Consider the following 14,678-nt stretch of genomic DNA (forward strand, 5'->3'; position numbering starts at 1 on the left):
AAGGAATGGCAAGTGAGGGAAAAGAGGGAAGGGGGAGGGGAGTTGAAGAGGCAGTGGGGAAGGTTTGGCGAGTGAAGGAATGAGGAGAAGAGGGTGGAGAAATAAAAGGGATGAGGAATTTGGTGGGCAGGCGTCCAACATGCAGTGGCTCCTCAGCAGCAGCTGGGGCTCCCTGGTTAATTAGGCCTATCTAACCCTCACCCTGATAAGCCTTGCTTCTCTAACCTTGGACTTATTCAACAAGCTCCCCCCCCCCCCATCTCATTGAGCCCCAGGAAGCTGCACATACACCCCCTAGCCTATGAAGTTCCACTTCCTCAGCATTTGGACCTGACACCAAACCCTATCTTCCCTTGACTCCTCCACTGAGCTTAACCAGAGTCCCATTGCCCCTGCACTAGAACACCACAACAAACCCTTGTGCATCCAGATCTGACAGTGAGCTGCCCATGCCCAGGCTGTCCCCCGGATTCCCCAGAATAAGCCACAATAACCCCCACCCCACTTGGCTCATGCTGGGCTAAGACTGCGCAGCCACACCTGGTACGCCTGGCACAGAGGGGTAGGGCCAGCCCTTAAACTGTGTCAGGGTCAGGTGAGGTCTTGCTGCCAAGTTCCTGTACTACAGGAGGCTGGGGTTTCAGGTGATCTCCCCGCCTTAATGCAGCGAATGGCCTGTGTTTTTTACAGTTTCAAAATCTTTCTGCATTATTCATGCAGTAGTCACTGCTCCTGGATTACAGGAGAATTTCAGTTTGGGACTTTAAGGGATGACTCCTCCCATTGTGTGATGTTGCAACAATTTGTCCAAATTTAGTGCTATTAATTAGGTACCTTCTGCATGTGTAGCACATGGTACAAAATATGCTCCATTTTGTTGAGAAAAAAATTGCAGAAAAGTGGGGGGGGGATTCAAAAAAATAATTTTCTTGAGTTCTGGGATTGGCTTGAAGGGGACAAGCACACGGTGAGCAAGGACACAGGATGTGCAGGGAAGAGAGGAGGGAGACAGTTGGAAAGGAATGGAGCCTGGGCAGGAAAGCGGAGGGGTTGGTCTGGGAAGCGACTGCTTCTGCAAATGGAAGCTTCACCAATTGCGGATGATGTTTGTTCATGTTCTAGAGATCTTACCATGGCATTCTGTGAAGGAAGACAGAAATAAGTGGGCTTGTTTAGTTTGGAAAAGAGAAGATTGAGAGGGGACATGAAAGCAGTTTTCAGGTATCTAAAAGGGTGTCGTAAGAAGGAGGGAGAAAACTTGTTCTTCCTGGCCTCTGAAGATAGAACAAGAAGCAATGGGCTTAAACTGCAGCAAGGGAGGTTTAGGTTGGACATTAGGAAAAAGTTCCTAACTGTCAGAGTGATTCAACACTGGAATAAATTGCCCAGGGAGGTTGTGGAATCTCCATCTCAGGAGATATTTAAGAGAAGTTTAGATAAATGTCTATCAGGGATGGTTTAGACAGTACTGGGTCCTGCCATGAGGGTAGGGGACTGAACTCGATCTCTCGAGGTCCCTTCCAGTCCTAGTATTCTACGAGTCTCCATTTTCTGTATTAGGAACTTCTATGAAATTAGTAATCCCTCATATCAATATTAATTTGTGCTCCATTTAAAGTAATGTAGACTGAATGAGCCAGTCTCTTTGGGTTCATCTAGATTACAGGGAACAGTTGAAAGAAGATATGCAAATTCCTCGGGAATTTGCATATCTTCTTCCGATCGCACTTTTGAAAACAGAGAACTTTCGAAAGTGAAAGTAATTAAGATGCAGCTTTTTAAGGGAACTCCCTCCCCCCTTGTCGAAAAGCTGCGTAAACTTCTTTTTTTGAGGAAGAGTGGCTTTTCGACGAAGGGGGCGGTTCACCGAAAAAGCCGAGTCTTAATTATTTTCACTTTTTTTGAAAGCTCCTGCTTTCTAAAGTGCGATAGGAAGAAGATATGCAAATTATCATGGAATTTGCATATCCTCTTTCGACTGTTCTGCATAGTATAGATACACCCTTTGTGTCCCACTATCCCATACTAGATGAAATCGGAACTGTTCATTTGTGTGTCATAAGCAGGACTCGACAAATAATGCAATCTACTCACCCGGGGTGAGTAGATTGCAACCCGGAAGAGCCAGATTTGGGCGATCTGCACATGCACAGATCGCCGGACAGCCCGGCTGGCGAGCAGGGCTCGCCGCAGTTCAGCAAGCCCTGGTCATAAGCACTGTTCTACTAGCAGTGAGTAGAAATTTTTCTTTAGTTTCTGTCTATTCTACGGTACTAATATGGGCTACATTACTGTAGTAACTCAGAGCTTTACAATCTTTAATATATTTGTCTTCATGCCTCTTCCTTCCCCTGCATGCAAGATAAGGAAATTCAGTTATCCCCATTTTATAGATGTAGAACTGAGGCACCAATAGTCTAATGGCTGGATTTTTAAAGATATATTGGCAATGAGAAATACTGATAGAAACTCAGGGCAAAAAACAACCCCCCCACTGCACAGGGACAAAGTTGAAACCTGAAGTCTTCAGACCTCAGCAGCAAGATTCAGGTTAGAGGCCCCTTGCCTGGGGATGAAGCTTTTGAGCTTCAGCTTTGGCCTCCATGCCCTGAGTGGCAGAGGGTTTGGTCTGAGCCCCACAAGTGAATAGAGGCTCTATTATCCCTTCTTGAGCTTGTGTAGCCATTTTTGTTGTTATAAAGGGGTCATGGCACAATGAACTTTGAGAAGCGCTGCTCATCCTTTCATTAACTGGACCTATGATTTTACACCATATCCACGTTCTGTCCCTTGAAGTTTCAAATATCTGTAACACATGATGTAATTGCAACCAAGAGGTCCTAGGCAGACATGAATTTGTAGCTATTATATCTCCATCACAGTTTAGAATTGCTGCAAATTTTGTAAAGAGAGCGGGGATTTTTTGTTGAGTGATTATAAAGATGAGTTTAGAGCATAAGAATGTTTTTGTAACTTTAACTGTAGTGCTCGCTGTTCCATGAAACCTATCATATATATTGATTTGTTTAGTTTTCATTGTGATGTGTTTAATGTTGCTGTTTGAGAGACAATGTTTAAAATGTATGGCTTCATACTAAGTTAGTTCTGACACACGCACACACAAATCGAGAGAATGCACAAAAGAAAGAGCAAGAAATATAAAAATGATCAATTGCTGCATTAATATTCAAACACTGAAAACTTTGCTATACAGATGACTTGTTTCTAAGGCTATTTCTACAGTATGGGGATACCCTGCAGTGTTTTACAAGGAATAAGGGCTCCTCCGAAAGAGGAGGCTTTTCCGCCTCCTCTTGTCTAGACGGGGCAAATGGTGGAAAAGTCTCTTCAGGAAAAACTTCAGAAAATGCTATGCAAATAGCGGAGCACAATTTATGTAGCTTTTTCCTATAAAACCCGATAGTGTAGATCTAGCCTACGGGTATGATTATGACCTCCAAATTGTATTAAAGAGGCATTTTAGGCATTGCTACCCAATTTTAAGAAGGATTACTTTACAGCTGAGCTAGGAGGGAAATACCTGTGTAATTAAATGCCAGCAGCACCAACCAATCTAGCGGTTAAAGTCCTTACAAAACTGAGATATGCTCTATTAGTTCAAAATTATATGTAAAACCAAATTCACTATAAAACACGTTTTATTTATTTTTAGAGATGTGCAAAAATCTCTAAATCCCTTACTATCATCCTTTATCCTCGGTCATTAAAATATTGAGTACCTGCTTTCCACAGTTCTCTGAACTATTAATGATGGCCTGTGGAAACAGGCCTTGGGCTAGATCCTCGCAGGGTGTAATATCAGTGTACTTCATTGACTTCAGTCTTTGGAATGGAATGCTTACCTGGTATTTGGCTACTGAACATATACAGTCAGTCACCAAGTGTTAGCTTGTCTTCTAGAACGAAGGCCATGAAGGCTCTCAAACGCTCCTCCGTCGGCCACGTCCCTCGTTGGTCAAAGGGGTCTGCCGTGTGCTATTCTCATGGCCTGGGCCTTGGACCCCCCCGTCCAGCCCCACGGGCGGCTGCATCCTTGGTCCTGGTGTTCCTGGCAGCCCTTGTACCTGCCCTTACATCTCTGGCCTCTCCCTGTTGGTCTTCAGGGTCTCCGGCCACCTCTGCCCCTCCTCCGACATCTTCGGCCTCTCCCCGCCAGTCCTCAGGGTCTCCAGACGCCTCTGCCCCTGTTCCAGCATCTCTGGCCTCTCCCTGCTGCTCTTCGGGGTCTCTGGCCACCCCTGCCCTTACTCCAGCATCTCCGGCCGCTTCCGCCCTTCCTCCGGCATGCTCGGCCGCTTCCGCCCTGCCCTCGGAATACTCGCCCGCTTCCGCCCTGCTCCTGGCGCCCTCCGTCCTGCTGCCCCTTATCAGCTGAGCCGGCGCTTCTTTTAAACGCGAGGCTCAGTCTATGGTGCATGCGCAGCACCGCCGGGGGGGGGCCGCCTGTCTCCCTTACCGGAACTAGGGCCTCGGGGTTATTCTGCCGTGGGAGAAGGGACGGGTTCACCCCGTCACACAGTACAGAAAACCTGACAGGGACAGAAACCAGCGAAATCTGGCAATCTGTTGCAAGGGCAACAGTAAACAAAATATCTCACGGGCCACACATAGAACCCCAATGGACCGCAGGTTATCCATTACTGAGTTAGAGCATCTGGCCCATGCATGGTGTGCAAGGGTTCAGGTGGCTAGGTGGGCCAATTAAATGGATAGGCTGTACTTGGAGACAGAGACAGAGGAGGACACTGATTAGAGATGAAGCTCAGTGAGAGAGGCGTATCTGAATCCCAGTGACTGAGAGCAGAAAGAGGCTGGAGGGAGAGAAGCTGCAGTCTTTTCCAGGATGAGAGAAGGAAAGGTAGGAAGTAGCTCAGGGATACAGTGAGGTTTAGGACCGTGCAGACTCTGACTGCCTGTTTGAGGGTCCCTGAGCTGGGACTTGTGTAGAATCAGCCAATAGTGATGTATTATGCATAGCAAATGTGGAGTTTCTGTTTGCCTACCAGTCACTGGGGGAGTGGCCTGCTGCCTATTAAAAGGGGTAACTACAGTGGCTGGAGGGACAAGCCATAAAGCTGGAGCAGTCAAGTCTCCAGAGAGCGAGGGCTTCCTTGTAGATTAGCACAAGGAAAAAAGTGTTTGTAGGGACAAGCTTCATATAATATATCAGCAAGTGGTCCATTGTTTTTGCTTTCAAACAATTTATGTATGCCTGCTTTGGTGTGAGGGGTGTTTTGGCATAAAAAAAGGTGGATTTCCACTTGCAAATATGAAAAATCTTTCATAGAAATGTGTACAGTTCTTTGTGCCAGAGCTGCAAGGGGAGGTAACTGCTCCATTGCGTCTGATGGTGTTATGCTCAATGTGAAATTGTATGCAATTCAGCATTTTAGCACAAATTCCTTGCACCCCTGAAACTTTCAGAGTATGCCCTTGGGGAAATCCCTTCTCTTTCACCTCAGATGTCAAATGGGAATAAAAATATTGGCTTAGCGGTGGCATGGTTATAGGGAAACAACCAGCCCTAGAATTAATAATAAAAAATGCTAGTGGTGTGGTAACCAGATAGCCAGAAAATGTTTTTTTGAGTGTTTCATGGTGTTTTTAATAAAGCATGCAAATGTCAGAATGGGTTCTTGCATTTTTATGGTTTCAAGGCCAGGGATCTTTATCACTGCAGGGGCCTTCCATATTTGGTCATTTAATGCAACATGTGGAGCAGTCACCACAAGGCTCAAGCTCTGTACAAAGTAAGTGCACAGCCAGTTAGCTCTTTCCATACTTTGTGCACTAACACTGCATAAAAGAGAGAGATGACCTGACAGCTAATGCCCCACATGGTATTGAAGACCTGGTGGGGGGAGGCTAGCCCCAGCTGTTCCCCTTCTGTCCAAGGCCATGAACCCTTTGGGAGCACAAAGACACCCCCACCTCCTTGCCCAAGGGGGTCTGACAATTCAGTTAGCTCCGCTGTGGGAAGGAAATGTGTCTGACCCTTTCGGATTGATAGAACTTTCATATGTGACTTGGCTGTGTAATCAATACGGAGTTGCAGAAACTGTTGCTAGCTTGGTGGATCTATGTATTAGAAGAATAACCACCCATTTTTTGCAGTTTACCCTGAGTTAGGCAATTTCAGTGTGGCTTCCTGGGGATTTCAAGTTGATCACTAATGCCTTGAGTTTCTCCAGGATGTGAAAAAGAAAACAGACGGTATTGTGTTCATGCAACTCAAATAGTTCTGACACCACTTTTCCCTCACCAGCTCCATATTTAATTATACTGTTAAGAATGATGGCCCTTATCCTGCAAATGCATGCATGCTTAATTTGTCACATAGGAGAAGCATCAATGACTTCAATGGGATGACTCACCTGAACAAAATTAAGCAAGTACATCAGTGTTTGCAGGATTCATAGTTCCTAAGGCCCAAAGGGACCATTACAATCAGCAAGTGTAATTAAAGCCTCTATCAATCACTGTACTTTCAGATTCAGGATCGTTAAGATAGGTCTCAGCAATGGCAATGATCTAGTGCAATTCAAATTAAGACATTTGAGCAGCATGTCACTGACATATAATACAAGGACCTGGGGTTAGGAAAATGACTTTCCTTTTACATTGTGTTCTTGTGGAGCTAATCATGTGAGATGGTAATGAAAGATTGACTGGTGAAATCAGAAACAGGCAAGAAAAAAAATCAGTATTAATCCATAAACATATGTGGTACTAATCGTCATCATTGAGTAACTACAATGATCAGAGATGGACAAAAATAATTCTGTCTAATTTTCTGAGATGATATATTTACATGCATGCTTTGGATCTTCTGTACTACTCTAGAAAAACAGTTTCCAGAATTATTCCCAGTCAGCCTGATCACATGGCTTTTGAGCCCAAATTCATGTTAGCATAGCCTGCCTGGGGTCAGACTTTATAAATACAGTGCATTATCAAACTAGATCATGTGTTCTCACGTACATCAGTGACATTGGATTCTCTTTTCTCCCCCTACGATGAGGAAGCTGTAATTTCATGTAAGATTGTATGACTTCACATTCCTGTTTTTAGAGACATCAAAGTAATTCTCACTAATGTGTAAGGGTATGTCTACACTACAAAGTTAATTCGAACTAACAAATGTTAGTTCGAATTAACTTTGATAGGCGCTACACTAGCGCTCCGCTAGTTCGAACTTAATTCGAACTAGCGGAGCGCTTAGTTCGAACTAGGTAAACCTCATTCTACGAGGACTAAGCCTAGTTCGAACTTACTAGTTCAAATTAAGGGCTGTGTAGCCCCTTAATTCGAACTAGTGGGAGGCTAGCCCTCCCCAGCTTTCCCTGGTGGCCACTCTGGGCACCACCAGGGAAACTCTTCTGCCCCCCTCCCAGCCCCGGAGCCCTTAAAGGGGCATGGGCTGGATACGATGCCCATGCCAGGTGCAAGCCAGCCAGCACCCAGCCAGCAAACCCTGCACCTGGAACGGCTCGAGCCAGCCACCCGCTGCCATCCAGCCCTCCGCCTCTTCCCGGGACCAGGCTGGCGGCTGCTGGGAGGTTGCCCAGGACTGCAAGAGGCGGGCACCCGCCTGGTCTAGTGCAGACATCGTGGACCTCGTCCATGACCTCCACACTAGGCACAGGAAAGTGGCTGTCTAGGGCAGGAGAGCTGCCAGCCTGGCCACCCAGGAGCAGGTGTGCATGAAAATCAAGGTGGTCCACTGAGACCCCCCAACCCTGAGCCCTGAGCTTACAATGGCTGTCCTGGGTCAGACCAAAGATCCATCTAGCCCAGTAGCCTGTCTGCTGACAGCGGCCAACCCTAGGGACCCTGGAGGGGATGAACCGAAGACAGTGACCAAGCCATTTGTCTCATGCCATCCCTCTCCAGCCTTCCACAAACTTTGGGCAGTGACACCACTCCTACCCCCTGGCTAATACCACTCTATGGACCCAACCTCCATGACTTGATCTCACTTCCCTTTAAACTCTGTTCTAGTTGTAGCCTTCACAGCATCCTGCAGCAAGGAGTTCCACAGGTTGACTCTTTGATTTGTGAAGAACAACTTTCTGTTACTAGTTTGAAGCCTGCTACCCATTCCTTTCCTGCTACCCATTCCTTGGTGCCCTCTAGTCCTTCTATTATGGGAATTAATGAAGAACTTTTCTTGATGCACCCTCTCCACCCCACTCATGCTTTTATAGACATCTATCCTATCCCCTCTCAGTCTCCTTTTTTCTAAACTGAAAAGTCCCAGTCTCTTTAGCCTCTCTTTATATGGGACCTCTTCCAAACCTCTGATCATTTTAGTTGCCCTCCCCTCTCCCACCCTCTCTCTTCCCCTCTCCCACCTCCTTTTCCCAGTCTCCCCGAGTTTTGTTCAATAAAGAGAGATTCTATTTTTGACCACACGTTTTCTTTATTTTGTACATCAGGAAGGGGGGCTAGGGAAGGGTAAGTTGAAGGAGGTGAGGGAGGAATGGGGTACGAACCTTCGATGGGGAGGACTGGGCTGGCTCTGCTGGCTACTGGGGGTGGAAGCTCTCCTGCAGCCCCCCGATTGCCCCCTCTCTCCGGATGGCAGCCTGCAGCAAGTGCAGCCGGTCTGATGGCCGAGTGCTGTGATGTGCCCAGTGTGGGCACTCAGGGCACTCCAAGACAGGACTGCTTTGCAAGCGGGGCATCCCTGAGAACTGTCTGTCCGGGGTGGGGGTCGGGACCCTTTAAGCACAGCCCTCGGCTAGCCTGAGGCAGCAGCTCCACGCTCTAAGTCCTCATCTGATGCCCTGCCGGCACTGCTTCTGGCCATCCTTAACCCCGGATCAGGGTCCACTTAATGTGGACATGCTAGTTTGAATTAGCAAAACGCTAATTCGAACTAGTTTTTTAGTCTGGATGCGTTAGTTGGAATTAGCTTAGTTCAAATTAACTAATTTGAACTAAGTTAGTTCGAATTAGCGCTGTAGTGTAGACATACCCTAATATACTATAGCAAGCTGATTTAGATCAAACAACTTTGCTGTATAAATGTCTGTCTCAGCTCATAAGAATTTCTCTGGGAATTCTCTGGCAAATGTGTGTGGAGGGATAAAGAAATGTAATTCTAGTCTTTTCATTTCTAGCAGCCAATCTTCCATGCCCCAATAGAGAGGTCTGGCTAATATTTATTTTTCTTTCTTTGGAACAATCTCTCACAAATCCTAACTCCATGCTCTGAAGATTATCCTAGACCAAACTCAGTTGATGTAATTTGATGGAGCTACACCAGCCCAAGAACCATGGTCATATTAGGTTATGCTGGCACGGTAAGGCCTGATCCCATGAGGAACTAAGTACTTCCTGCATTTTGCTGAGCACCCTCAATTTGGCTCTTAGCAACTTCAGGAGGAGCCAAAAATTACATTCACTCCCCTGTGAATATTATTACAGCCGTTGGGCCAGGTGCGGTTCATCAGGCTTACCTGCTGGTGGGATACTACTTCCCACAGATCCCATGGGATGGGAATGGCAAACTGCAGCCACTGAGAGCTGCAAACAGCCATGCTTGCAGATGCTCAGGTAAACAAAACATCTGGCAGCCCCAAACCTGATGAGTTATGTATGGCTAGTATGCCAGACGTTCCCTACACTGGCCTATGCAGGACAAAAGTCTCATTTCAGCTGCAGTGGTCTAGTCCTGAGCAAATATAAATGGACATTGTGCCATTTGAAATCAGTTGCCTGCCCCACAGCACTGGACTCAATTTCATACAGAGGGCTCGTCTATACTTACAGCTAGATCACCACTGCTATGATTGATGCTTGGTATGATGAAGAACTGTTAAGTCGATGGCAGAGTGCTCTCCTATCGACTCCTGTACTCCTGCTCTCTGAAAAGTGTAAGGTAAATCATTGGGAGTGTGTCTCTAATCTAGACACCACTCTCAATTAACCTAAGTTAGATAATTTAAATAACAAAAGTAGAATAACTTAGGTCAACTTACAGCTGCTGATTATACCATCCCAGAGCATGCTCAAGTCCACCGATTTTAGTGAGATCAGGATCCAACCTTTAGGCCTGGATTTTGCAAGCAGCACCAGCCATTGATGCATTGCAGAAAGGTTGACAATATCACCAACCTCAATCATTCAGAAATCATAAGTCAGGCTCCAAAAAATCATGAAAGTGGCTTCCTAATAATCATGACCTTTCTTTAAAATAATAAAAACGGTGTGGTTTTTATTTAGTTTCTGAGTCCATAGGTGGTACTTGCTTCACGTTTTCAAGCTTTGCTTTTGATTCTGGTAGTCAGGGCTTTAAGAAATACACTGGAGAATCACAAGACTTGTACTACTATCACAAGAGTCGGCTCTGTCCTTGCAGAGCTGTTTGCACAACTGGTGCCATTCACACAAAAGGAATGCTGATAGAATTCTGCTGGGGGCTTTGATTCTTTTAATTTAAAGCCTTGCATTCGTATCAGTCTTTGTCATTTTTAAAATACAAAAATGTGTATATGGTGGCAAATGATGGCATTTGATTATTTATGGTGACTTTGATAAGATATTTGACTTCTATTACATGCATTTCAAAATAATCTGATGTCTGGAGATTTTTTTTGTATCCTATTCATATCTAGTACTTCCATTAAAAAACCTCATATTTCTTTGAACTAAAATACCTTTTATCTGTTGAAGGTACTTGAAAAGTCTAACAGGAGAAGAAAATTGCCAAGAGCTTTCCAATAAACCTGATTAAATCAAAAATGAATAGAAGTTAATTTATGCTCCATTGAATCATTGTGACTTTCATCAATAAATAATATTGTAATAAAAAGCTACATGGATTTTACTGTAGCTTTGGGTATATCAACTTAATGTCTAGTGTGTAGGAAATTAATTTCTATGGTATTTCTCCCAACTCCTGTTGCCCTCAAAAAAGGGTCAGGTCGGATGAAATTCATCTCTGGACACTGGACCTATGTACCACATAAGTTCTCAGAATTGCAGAAATTAAGTAGCATAGGTGTTTTTCCCCATAGTGAATTGCTGAAGAATAGACCCCAAAAATATAATCTTTTTCATTTACTATAACATCACTAATAATAGAAATTAGTCACCATTACAGTTTCTACTGTGTGAGTGGGTAGGAGCTCTGGCTGTGGTTAGTTGCCCCACTGCACAAACCTAAAATAAAAGACAGACCTTGCCCCAGAGTACATGCAGTCTAAATGGGCAAGTGAAACAGAGGGTTGGAAGAGTGGCATTGGCCACTGTTAGAAAATAGGACACTAGGACAGATGAATCTTTGTTCTGACCTAGTATGACTATTCTTATGTTCTAAGAGAAAGATGAATCAAGTGCCCAACCTCACACAACAATTAAATTGTAGAATTGGAAGGTGACACCAACCCCCCTCACTCTCACGCTAGTGCTTCATCAACTGGACCACACAGGCTGGAAGTGGTAAGTGGAATCATTACTGGAAACTGATCACTAGGGTACTAGCAATAGTAACACAAAAACATGAGCTGTGCTTACAATGAAGCGTGTAAAACCGACTGCAATCAATAAAATCATTGTCACTGATTTCTGTTAGCATAGGAACAAATCCAAAGCTTTTAGACGAGTTGAAGGAACTACTTTTGGAAACACAGAATCAATTGACTGGATAGCATGATTCCTTAAACTAGCTAAAAATGTAAAGTTAATTCAGCAATATGCCCCTAAAACTGAAGACTCTGATGAAGATGTAAAATAATTCTATGAAAACATAGAAAAAGCAATAGAAACCAGTGGTGGGAAGTCGGACCAAAAAGTAAGTATTATGAGAAATTAGAATGTAAAAGTAACAAAAGGCATCTATGACTTTGGTCATGGTGACAGAGTCTTAGAATTTTGCAAAAAAAAAAGTATGGCTGAATTATCTACGACACTTATTATGAACAAAAAGAAAGCACAAAGCATGTGTTGTAATCACCACAAACGATATAAAAAAAAGAATTGATTTTATCACAATCAAATGCAGGCATAGAAATGGTGCAAGGAAGGTTAATGATATGCCAAGGACAGATTGTGGATCAGATAATAGAATGATATTGATGAGATTGAATATCAAATTGAAAAAGATACAGAAAATCAAACGGAATATAAGATGGAACCTAGAAGCCCTGAGGAATCACAAGACATAAAGTCACTACCAAGAAGAAATTATAGAGATCATTAATGAAAACAATGACCAAGTGACTTGGGAATGCCTGAAATAGACTATCACAGAAGTTCAGATAAGCCTATTGGGAAAAAAGTTAATAGTTAAGAAAAACCCATGGATAACAGATGACATAGTTGCTCTTATGGATGAAATAAGGAAAATAAAAGCACAAAGCTTGCAAATAGAAAAGCGGAATACCGAGGACTAAATATAATGATAAAGAATAAATGCAAATTAGTGAAGTCTGAACGGCTGAATGAGAAATGTAAAGAAATTGAACAACTACATACAGTGAACAAAAAATGAGATGTATTGAAAGATAAGAGCCTTCAATTGCAGAAGAAAGATGACAATAGAACCTTTAAGGACAAAAATGGGCAATATTTCACAGACCCATAAAACAAGAATGAGAGATGGCAAGAATGTATTAAGAAACTATATGGTGATTTTAGTCTGGAAAAATCTGAATGAGAGATTAATCAAGAAAACCTGCTGATAATGGATAAAAAATCATGGCAAGCAATAAAAAGACTCCCAAATGGAAAAACAGTAGATTGTGATGGAATACTGGCTGAATTGTTAAAAAAGCATAAGAGAAGAAGCTTTGAAAGCCCTGTCAGAGGCAATAAAGAATAAATCTGAGACAGGAGAATTGCCATTATACTTCTGTTTGTGTCCAAATCGGTGTCGTCCCCCCCCCACACACACATCCAAAATGCTACAAATTGTAAAGTCGATAAAACTATCATATATTGTATATCCTTCTAAGATACTTTTGTAACTTCACTACTGAATATAAGAAAAGACCGATAAGAAAATAGATGAAGAACAATATGACTTCAAATGCAGAAAGGGCATAATAAACAGCATTACGAACTAGAAGCTCATAGTAGAAAGATATCTGAAATGGGGAAAACAATATGGGTATGTCTAGACTACAGGCTTTTGTCGACAGAAGCTTTGACGACAGATACCGTCGACAAAGCTTCTGTACACAAAGAGCGTCTAGATTACATCCAGTTCTGTTGACAAAGCAAGCCGCTTTGTCAACATGAGAGTGTAGACACAAGGACAGTATAGATGCAATAACGCCTTCTGTCGACAGAGCTCGGAGGTAGTGTAGACGCAGATATAGTTTTGTCAACAAAAGTGAATTTTTGTCGACAAAACCCTGTAGTCTAGACACACCCTCTAAGTGGGGTTCGGGTTGCAGGCTTCCCAAAAGTATTTAACAGAATCTACCAGTAAAAATTGCTTAACATAGAAAGATCTGTAAAGATTGATGAATACAAATGCCAAGAAATAAAATCAATTTATACTGGAAGCAGAAGGTGATTATAATAGGAGATGAAAATGAAAATCTAATAGAGATTGAGAGGAGTGAGGCAAGGTTGTATAATGTCACCAACTTTATTCAACATTTATAGTGAATATTTGATTAAATTAATTGAAGAAACAGAAGAAGGTATTAAATGAATGGAATAACATTTGCTATGCAGATGATAGTATTATTGGGTGATTCAGATGGTCTGATGAAGTTAGTGGAGATTATATAAGAATATGACACTGTATGGCCAAGAGTTGAATGTGGACAAGACAAGCTATATAGTGGTATGCAAGGATTTAGGAAAATATGCAAGATTACAATGAATGAGACAGCCATACCATGAGAAAATATTGTACCTAGGAAAATAATTACGAAAGGATTGGATATTGAAATCAGCACCAGAACAGCAAGAATGAAAGAGACCCTCTGGAAGAATAATCATCTGATGAGAAGAGATATAAATCTGAAAGCTAAATTTTGATTGTTAAAAATCTTGCATTAGATTTATGTTAAAGTAGAGACATGCAACACGGATATCCAAGTAATTGATGATAAGCTACAATGCTTCAAATGGTGGTATTAGAAGTTTTCTGAAAGTATCTTTTGTAGACCATGTTACCAAAGAAAAAGTACTGAAGATGACAGTTGAATCACAGATTTAAGGCAAGAAGTTATCTTTGGTATCCTCTAACCTCCTGGATAACTCAGGACATGGAACTCCACCAAAGCAATTTAGCAGTGCAAGGAATATGTCTGCTAAACAGACATCTAATCTTGATTTAAAGCAGGGGTGGGCAATAATTTTTGAAGGGGGGGCCACTTCACAAATTTTGGAGGTGGTCATGTGCTGTCTTGGAAAGGGTGAGGCCTTGGGTGGAAGGGGCAGGGCCAGGAGACCCTGATTGGCCTGAGGTGTGGGAGTGTGTGAAGTCTTTGCTCCCCATCTCCACCCTGCCTGGGGCACACTGCTCCTAAAGAGAACCACCAGCTGTTTTGAACAGCTGGCAGTTCTCTCTAGGTGCTGCATGCCCCTGGCGGCAGGAGGAGGCTTCGCATGTCCCCAACCCTACCAGGACCGTGTGGTACCTAGAGGGAACCACTGACCATTTTGAACAGCTGGCAGTTCCCCCTGGTGCC

Source organism: Pelodiscus sinensis, chromosome 15, assembly GCF_049634645.1.
Source record: "Pelodiscus sinensis isolate JC-2024 chromosome 15, ASM4963464v1, whole genome shotgun sequence".
Classification (NCBI taxonomy): domain Eukaryota; kingdom Metazoa; phylum Chordata; order Testudines; family Trionychidae; genus Pelodiscus; species Pelodiscus sinensis.